Here is a 9,126-nt window from a genome sequence, read left to right as displayed (position 1 = left end):
GGAGACACGGGGGGAGGCAGGCGAGGGTCTGGAAAGAAGGCAGGTAAGGGCGGGAGGACAGGAGGGGAAGGAGGAGGGTCCGGAAGACAGGCAGGTGGGTGCGGGGGGACAGGAGGGGACTGGTGAGGGAAAGGAAGCTACGGAACAAAGTCAAAGGAGTGCAGGTGACGTAGCTAGGGAGGAGGAGGCACTGGAAGGAAGTGACTTTGAGATGGGGGATGAGGACGATCGGTTGAGAGTCCCCCGGCTCAAAAGAAAGTCCAACAAAATGGCAGGAGACTCTCAGGCGAAGAGAGGGACAGCAAGCCAGGGGAAGGCAAGTCAGGAGGTGGAGCAGGGAGGCTCGGAGTCAGAGTCCTGGATGGAGGAGGACTCTGCTGCAGACAGTGAGGGGCAGGTCTTTCTCGGCGTAAAGAAGAAAAAGGGCAAAAAAAGCTACAGTGTGGGCAAAATAAAAGCGTTTCTGCACAGGACGAAGAATGTGAAAGGGATTAAGGTGGAGGATTTTTTCTCAGACAAGGAGTTGCTGGCGAACGCGGCCCAGCAACAGATGAGGAGTAAGGGGAGAGGAGGGTTCACGGACCAGGAGGTGTACAGGTTAAAGAAAATAGTGCAGAAGATCAGGAAGGAGCTGAACAACGGAGAGGATGGGGAGGAGGTGGAGGTGGGCGCTGCTGTTCGGGCTGTTTCCCTTTTCCGTTGCAATGAGTGACTTTAACATCAGCACGCTGAACGCGAATGGGGCCAGAGACGCAGCTAAGAGGTCTCTGCTGTATGAGCTGATGGAGCAGAAGAGGCTGGATGTGCTGTTGGTGCAGGAGACCCACAGTGACTCTGGCAATGAGGCTGACTGGAAGAGGGAGTGGGGGGGGGAGGTGGTGCTAAGCCACAAGAGCACCACCAGCGGTGGGGTGGCTCTTCTCTTTTCTAAGAGCTTTGCCCCAGCATCCTTTGAGGTGGAGGAGGTGGTGGAGGGCAGACTGATGGTGGTGAGGGCAGCATTTGAGCATCATAAGTTTGTCTTTATAAATGTGTACGCTCCCACCACAGGACCACACAGAGTCACTTTTTTGCAAGTTTTAAATGGGGTTTTAAGCAAAGCTCGTACTGGAGAGTTTTTGTTTCTAGGAGGTGACTTTAACTGCACCGAGAACGACCTGTTAGACAGGAACCACTGTGAGCCTCACAGAGCATCGCAGAACGTGATGAGGCTGCTCTCAAGCGAGAACGAGCTAACGGACGTGTGGAGGAGAACCAACGGGGATGAAAGACAGTACACCTGGGTGCACTGCAGAGGCACCTCTTTATCGTTGGCCAGACTAGACCGGTTTTACTGTTTTAAGCACCATTTTAACATTTTTAAGGAATGTAGAATGGTGCCTGTTGGTTTTACCGATCACTCCCTGGTTGTTTGCCGTGTTTTTATCGCCAATGTAAAGCCCAAAAGCGCATATTGGCATTTTAACACCACCCTACTATGTGACTCCAACTTTAAAGATGCTTTTAGGTTTTTTTGGGAAGGTTTTAGAGACAGAAAGCAGGATTTTATTTCCTTAAGACTGTGGTGGGACTATGGGAAGAGGGAGATAGAGCAGCTCTGTCGGCAGTATACTCTCAATGTCACACGGGACATCACCAGATCTATGAGGGATCTGGAGACTGACATTGTGGAGTTACAGGGTGTAGTGGAACCCACTGGGAATCGAGATCACATTAAGGACCTCAAGTCTAAAAGAGCTGCTCTTGCAGACCTACTAGGCACCAAGGCGCAGGGGGCGCTGGTCCGCTCTCGCTTCCAGAGCGCAGCACTGATGGACGCACCATCTAGTTTCTTTTTTAGCCTGGAGAAGAGCAACGGGCAGAGCAGGTTTATCCACGCCCTGAGATCAGACACGGGACAGGAGCTCAGGAGGCCGGAGGAGATCCGGACGAGAGCCGTGGACTTTTACACAGAGCTGTACAGAAGTGAGTACGAGGAGCAAAAAGAACTGTTTTACTCCTTTTGTGGGAATTTGCCCAGGGTCCCGGAAGATGTCAGTGCGGTGCTGGGGGAACCTCTGACCCTGCAGGATCTTTCCACGGCCCTGCAGAGCATGAAGGGGGGTAAGGCCCCTGGCATCGACGGGATTCCTGCGGAGTTTTACAAAGAGTTCTGGGAGGAGTTACGGGAGGACCTTTTAATGGTTTTTAATGAAGTTTTTAAAGATAAGTTATTGCCAGTCAGCTGCAGGAGGGCAGTCATCACTCTCCTACCCAAGAAAGGAGACCTGCAGGAGATCAAGAACTGGCGTCCTGTGTCCCTTCTGTGCACGGACTATAAAATCCTGTCGAGGGCACTGGCCAACAGGCTGAGGGAGGTGATGGACCTGGTCGTCCATCAGGACCAAACTTACTGTGTGCCTGGTAGGTCCATTCTGGACAATGTGTCCCTAATTCGGGATATTTTGGACGTCTCTAGTTCTCTGGGCATTGAAACTGGGCTCATTTCGCTAGACCAGGAAAAGGCGTTTGACCGGGTTGAGCACCCTTACCTCTGGAAAACTCTGGAGGCTTTTGGCCTCAGCCCTGGTCTGATAGCCATGATCCAGGTTTTGTACCAGGACATCGAGAGTATACTGAAGATTAATGGAGGGCTGAGCGGCCCTTTTAAAGTGCGTAGAGGGGTGAGACAGGGCTGCCCCCTCTCAGGGATGTTGTACTCTCTGGCCATAGAACCATTGCTGTGTCAATTAAGGACGAACATCGAGGGTGTGTTTCTAAACGGTCTTGAGAGAAGCCACATTTTATCAGCTTATGCGGACGACGTCATTGTCTTAATAAAGAAACAGGATGAAATCAGCAAACTGGAGGGGATCGTCAGGGACTTTGGGCTGCTATCAGCAGCGAAAGTCAACTGGGGCAAAAGCGAAGCGCTGGCTGTGGGCGGATGGAGGGGGGGACTTTTAAAACTGCCAGGAGGCTTACGGTGGCGAAGGGATGGGTTTAAGTATCTGGGAGTGTTTTTAGGGAGCGAAAGTGTGGTGGGGAAGAATTGGGAAGGACTGCTAGGAAAGATACAGGGCAAGCTAAGAAAATGGAGGTGGGCACTGCCACAGCTGTCCTATAGGGGCAGGACGCTCATTATTAACAACCTGGTGGCCTCACAGCTGTGGCACAGAGTGGCCTGTGTCCAACCACCAGACCTGCTAGTTAGGAAGATACAGGCCGAGCTGATAGACTTCTTTTGGGGGCGGAATTTCCACTGGGTCAGGAAGGAAAGGGTCTTTCTGCCTAAAGAGGAAGGGGGGCACGGTGTGGTGGACATCAAAAGCAGAGTGGCAACTTTTAGGTTACAGTTTGTGCAGAAGTTGTTAACGGGGTACTTTAACGTTTGGAAGGACGTGGCGGGCTTGGTCTTAAAGAGGACTGGGAGGATGGGACTTGACCGATCGTTGTTTCTAATGGACACGAGTCTTCTAAACAAGTCGGGCTTACCCCGTTTTTATCAGGAGCTTTTTAAAGCATGGGGGTTATTTAAGAACAGGAAAAGGGAGGCCGCAGATTCCCTCCACTGGCTCCTGGAGGAGCCGGTGATCGGAGGAGCCAGGCTGGATGTGCAGGACGGGGCCACTCCAGGACTGAGGAGCATCCTGAGGGAGGCGGGGGTCCTGACCCTGAGGCAGGTGGTGGCGGCGGCGGGGAGCGACCTGCAGGACGGCGAGGCCATGGCGGAGCGGCTGGGGGTGAGGTCCACCAGGATCGTACACCTGGTGCTCAAGCGGTGGAGGGAGACGCTCACGGAGGAGGAGCTGGCCCTGCTGAAGGAGTACGGCGAAGGCGCGGAGGAGCCAAACTCGGAGGATCCCTTCCCGGAGATGACCCTGACCCCCAACCTGGAGGGGTCCTCCGGGAAGCTGCTGCACAGGGCACGTTATGCAGAACTGGACCTGCACACAGCCAGCGGGAAGGCTTTTTACAAAGAGTGTGTGGTTGTTTTAAATAGGAAGAGACTGGAGGGGCGGCAGGACACTGTCTGGAGGGGACGGCTCCAGATGGGGGGACAGGAGGAGCCGTGTTGGAGGAGTTTTTACAAAGCTCCCTCCAAGAAAAGGACGGGGGACCTCCAATGGAGGGTCCTACATGGAGCCATAGCTGTCAACAGCTTTGTTTCTGTTTTTAATCCCACGGTCGCAAATGAATGTCCATTCTGCAAACTGCCAGAGTCCGTGTTTCACTGTTTTGCAGAGTGCGACAGACTCTTAGAGCTTTTTAGTCTTTTAAAGGAAAGTTTTAAGCTCTTCAAGGAGGAGTGGTCCAGAAACTGTTTTATTTTTGGGGCTAGATACTACAGGGCCAACGCAGAGAAATGGCGACTGCTTAATTTTCTAGTAGGGGAAGCGAAGATGGCCATCTACCTCACGAGGAGGAACAAACTGAGGGGAAAGGAGAGTGTTTTAGGAAGAGTGTTTGTAGCGTTGGTCAGGGCCAGAGTCTTGATTGATTTTAACTTTCACAGACTGATGAAGAGTCTGGACGTCTTCATCAAGCTGTGGTGTTTTAACGACGCCATCTGTTCCCTGGTGGAGGACGACCTGTGCTTCCAGTCTGTTTTTAACGTGTAGGACTCTGTTAGTGAACCAAGTGTGTTTGTTGTATTGTCTGTAACTGTGAACTAGAGAAAATGTTAAAATAAAGATGCTTTAAAAATCAATCTCTCTGTCTCTCTCTCTGTCCCTCTCTCTCTCTCTCTGTCTCTCTCTCTGTCCCTCTCTCTCTCTCTCTCTCTCTCTCTCTCTCTCTCTCTCTCTCCCCTCTGTGGATGATCAATGCATAGTAGCGTTGTGGAATAAATGGTCGAGAGAGATGATGAATAATTAATTGGAAGCCACAAGTATCATCATCATCATCATCATCATCATCATCATCGTCATCGTCATCGTCAGCATCAGCATCATCATCCTCTGCAGATGAGGGGAGAGAGCGGGGGAGGGGAGGAGAGGGGGATTAGGGTTGGAGTGAAAAGTGAATTAAACTACTGGTTGTATAAAGGGATTACGTACAGGGGCGAAAAAACGTTAAAGCGTGCACTTTATCCAGACGCGCGTATGCATCTGGCGCGCACGCACGCTCATTTTGCACCCATTTTCCCCCACTCTTAAAAGTGCAGTGCTCCCATCTCAGAACAAAATAATTGGAAGACCTCTCTCACCCAGAGAGAGAGAGGTGTGTGTGCTGTGATGTGACAGGAAACGTTTTGTTTTCTTCACAATCGAACTCACTTATTTAATAGGTAGCGAGTGGTACAGGTGCACTTGACTGCTGCAAATCAAGCCACATGATTTGAACTGGATTTTTATAAGCTCCTTTGACCTCCAGGCCTAAGCCCTGAGAAGCAACAAATCGGGGAGGGCGACATTGACATCGCCAGGGTCTTTGCGAGGCTTTCTGAGCTTCCAGGCGAGGGAAATGAAAATCGCTTGTTTGCTTATTTTACAAATTGGCAATTTAATATGGATCCCTGTCGACTGGAATTAAGCAGCCTGGTCGGAGAGCTTTTTCGCTCCCAGGATGTAGCTTTACCACCAAGACACAAGTGCGAACCTTCTTGGGAGGTTCGCAAAATATAGATATTTTGAAATGAAATTGCTATTGAGGGACAATTTACTCTTACTATAACTATTGCATTTTTTTGCATACATGAAAATAATGTAAGTTTATTACATTACATTACATTACATTACATTTAGTCATTTATCAGACGCTTTTATCCAAAGCGACTTACAATTGTTCAAACACCGACGGACGCAGCCATCAGGAGCAATTAGGGGTTAAGTGTCTTGCTCAAGGACACTACAGCATGCTAGCAGGAGGAGCCTGGGATCCAACCAGCAACCTTTAGATCACTAGACGACCAGCTCTACCGCCTGAGCTACCATCCCCACTTTATCCTTTTCATGTTTTTTTAAGGCATAAGCGTTTGCCCCACTGGACTGCATTGAAGCACAGTGAGAATCTGCAGCAGAGTGGTAAGTTTCTTAATTGTACAGGAAAGCGTTTTTTTTTTACGGAAACCTTGTTTATTATATTTTTCTGTGTTTGGATAGTTTTATTAGTATTATTGGTATTATTTCATATAACTAATAAATAACATTGATTCAGTCTTTATAGTTGTTGCTAAATCCAAATAGCTCCAGAGCTTTTGAAGCCCAGAATGTCCAACTGACCCTCACAAATGCCTTCTCCCTGTCCAGTGATGGGACCACTGCAAAAATGCTATTAACTAATTGTTTAAACTCATTTATTAAACTAATTGTCATTGCACAGAGTACAAGTACTGAGGCAAAAAAATGCATTTCTCTGCAATTTACCCATCTTAGTAACTGACGTCCCAAGGAGCAGTGGGCTGTCATATGGCGGCTAAGGGGGTTAAATGTCGGGGGATCGAACTGGCAATCTATATATATATGTGTGTGTGTATCAAAAATGTCCCTGCACAAATGTTGCCAGCTGGGCAATCAAATAGGATCTTGAGTTTCCTTCTAATATTTTGTTTCAGTCAAGTCTCTGGAGAAACCCTGGAAATGTAGAAAATAGTTCCAGATTAGCATTCAAGATTATAATGGTCAGATTTTTGGTCTCAAAATGTTTGACTGTTGCTCACCTTAATGCAAAAATACGGATACATAACATAACAGAAATACATTTATTTTTATTTATTATTTATAAATAATTTTAATTTAAAAAGTTAACAAGTTAAACAACAAAAAAAACTTTATTTGTTACAAGCAGTAGCAGTGAGAGGTTCTGAAGTTGCAATTGTAGCATGAATAGTAGCTGTAGTAGCTAATGTAAGAGACTAAAAACAGGAAGTTGGACCATTTCATTTTTTCCCACCCCAAGAGTGAATGCAACCTACCGAAGCCAGAAATACACTTCAGATGTACTCCGTCAGTTACGCAAAGTAGTTCTAAATGAAATGTGGTGTTACTGCTATTCAAAAAAATGTATTTAAAAAAAGAAAAAACATTTGAGTTTCTCTGTTTCAAAAAGCAGATTTGTTAATGTGTAACAGTGTTTAAGGTTTAAGCGTTTGCCCGGTTGGACTGCATTGAAGCCTAATGAGAAGCTGCAGCAGAGTGGTACATTTCGAAATAGCAAAGTGTTTAAAATAGGAAAATAGGAAACCTAGCTTTTGAAGGAGCCGTTTGTGGTAGTTTCGCCGACCACACGCCAACCAAGTGGCATTTCAGGGAACTCCGGCACAGAGACACAGACGACTGGGTTTCAGATACACAGTTTATTGTAGAGAGTTGGCTACTTGGAATCAGGAGCAGATAGACATGTGTCATGACAAATGCTGCTTCCTGAGTGTGTGGGGATGAGGGTTTTACCTGTTGCTCGTTAGATCAACCAACAAGCAACAGGTATGCAGCCACACTGATCCTGGGCCCCAATTACCTCGACCCAGGAGAGGTGTGGCTGCTCAAGCCACACTGTTGCTTTGCATGCCATGCATATGTGGATATTTATTTTCTTATTATGTAGGTGTTGATAAACGGGTCCTCTGTACTTGCTTGCAGTATTTACATTGAAACAACTAATTGCATTTTATTTTATATTCCCCCTGGACCACACACCCATCCACACCCACACACACAAAAGCAGACACCAGATGCCTGTGTGGGCTCATCCGCAGCAGAGCTTTCCAGAGGTTGACTGCTTGGCTGCGTCTCCATTACGACACCAGGATAAAAACGAACAAAAGAGCACATTGGAGCAGCTCAGCAAGGAGCGCAACACAAAATAAAACAAGGATATTTTGCATGCACCTAAGTAATGGTGCAGGCGGAGATAAAATAGTGCTGGAAATTGTTTATGAGACACCAGATATCAGAAACGTGAGCGTTACCATAGAAAGGCCCCTTTTCCTTCAATGTGCATGCGATCACAGGATCAAAAGTAAAAGATAAAAATCTTCCTACCAAATGTATTTTGTTTCCCTAATCAATTATTTCCCCAACAAATCAATTTCCCAATTTGCATTTGAGAATTGAGCTGTTAGTTCTATTCACAGCCATGGAGATGCCTGGTGTGAATGATCCAGGGGTCTGAACGCAAGTTGCCGGGGTCAAATACAAGATAAAATGAACACAGATTAATGAGAGAGCGCAAACAAAGCCGCTGTGCCCGACAATCTTAAAACTTAAAACTTAAAACTAGTGAAGGCCAAACGTGGCTTTCTGAAGCTCTGAACCTTTCTATTTTTTTTAGAACCATCGAATTGAAAAATGGTTCGCTACTCCAGGCTTCATCAACAGCGCATGCGCGACATCTGCTGGTGAATGGAGTGTAGTGCAGAATCTTTCGGATTGGCTGTGCCCAAAGTGGATTAAAATACATTTAATGAATCCTTAATTTCCTATATTTAGTCCCACATATCCCCATAAATGAATAAAGCTCATGTAAAGAATCAAAATAAATATTCCTTTGAGGTCTGAGGTCTTTTTTCCAAACGTGTTTGTGACGCAAAAGTAATCCCAAAATGTGTATATCCAAGTCTTTGTTTATTTTTCTCTGTAGACCAAAACCACATTATACGTGTTAAAATAAATGTTGTTTGATTTTTCACCGTTACCGTTTTTTTTCTCCTAACAGTTTCTGCAACATTCAAAATCGAATGGGGTAGGCTGAGTGTGTTTGAGAGAGTCATAGTTGAGGTAGGAGTCCAAGGTTGAAAAATGCAGAGCTGTTTTATTTTCCCTCTCAAGGTGTCTATGTGGTTAGTGGTTTAAGCTCTGTAAAGGGACAACAAATATTTTAACATCATACAAAATATCAGAAACTGTTTGCAATGAAGGTAAATCAAATGTTATGTATGGAAATTCACTTACAGGATGCACACAACATGACTGAGGTCAAAAGCAGGAAGTCAATTATATTATTAGCCTCATAATTTCTTTTAACCTGTGTTGTCAGCATGCTGGGCATGCAACACTGAGTATTTGTATGCCATTGCATTTAGGACAGTTAGTCTGCAAGTGGAGTTTGAGTTCTCAACCTGCAATGCCACTCTTTAATAATTTCATTCTTTAATCATCAAGAACTTCTGCAATAACTCTGTCCTGAAGACATGTGGGATGACAAGAG

The sequence above is a fragment of the Zeus faber genome (assembly GCF_960531495.2).
Source record: "Zeus faber genome assembly, chromosome: 20".
NCBI lineage: Eukaryota > Metazoa > Chordata > Actinopteri > Zeiformes > Zeidae > Zeus > Zeus faber.
This window is presented reverse-complemented; position numbering follows the sequence as displayed.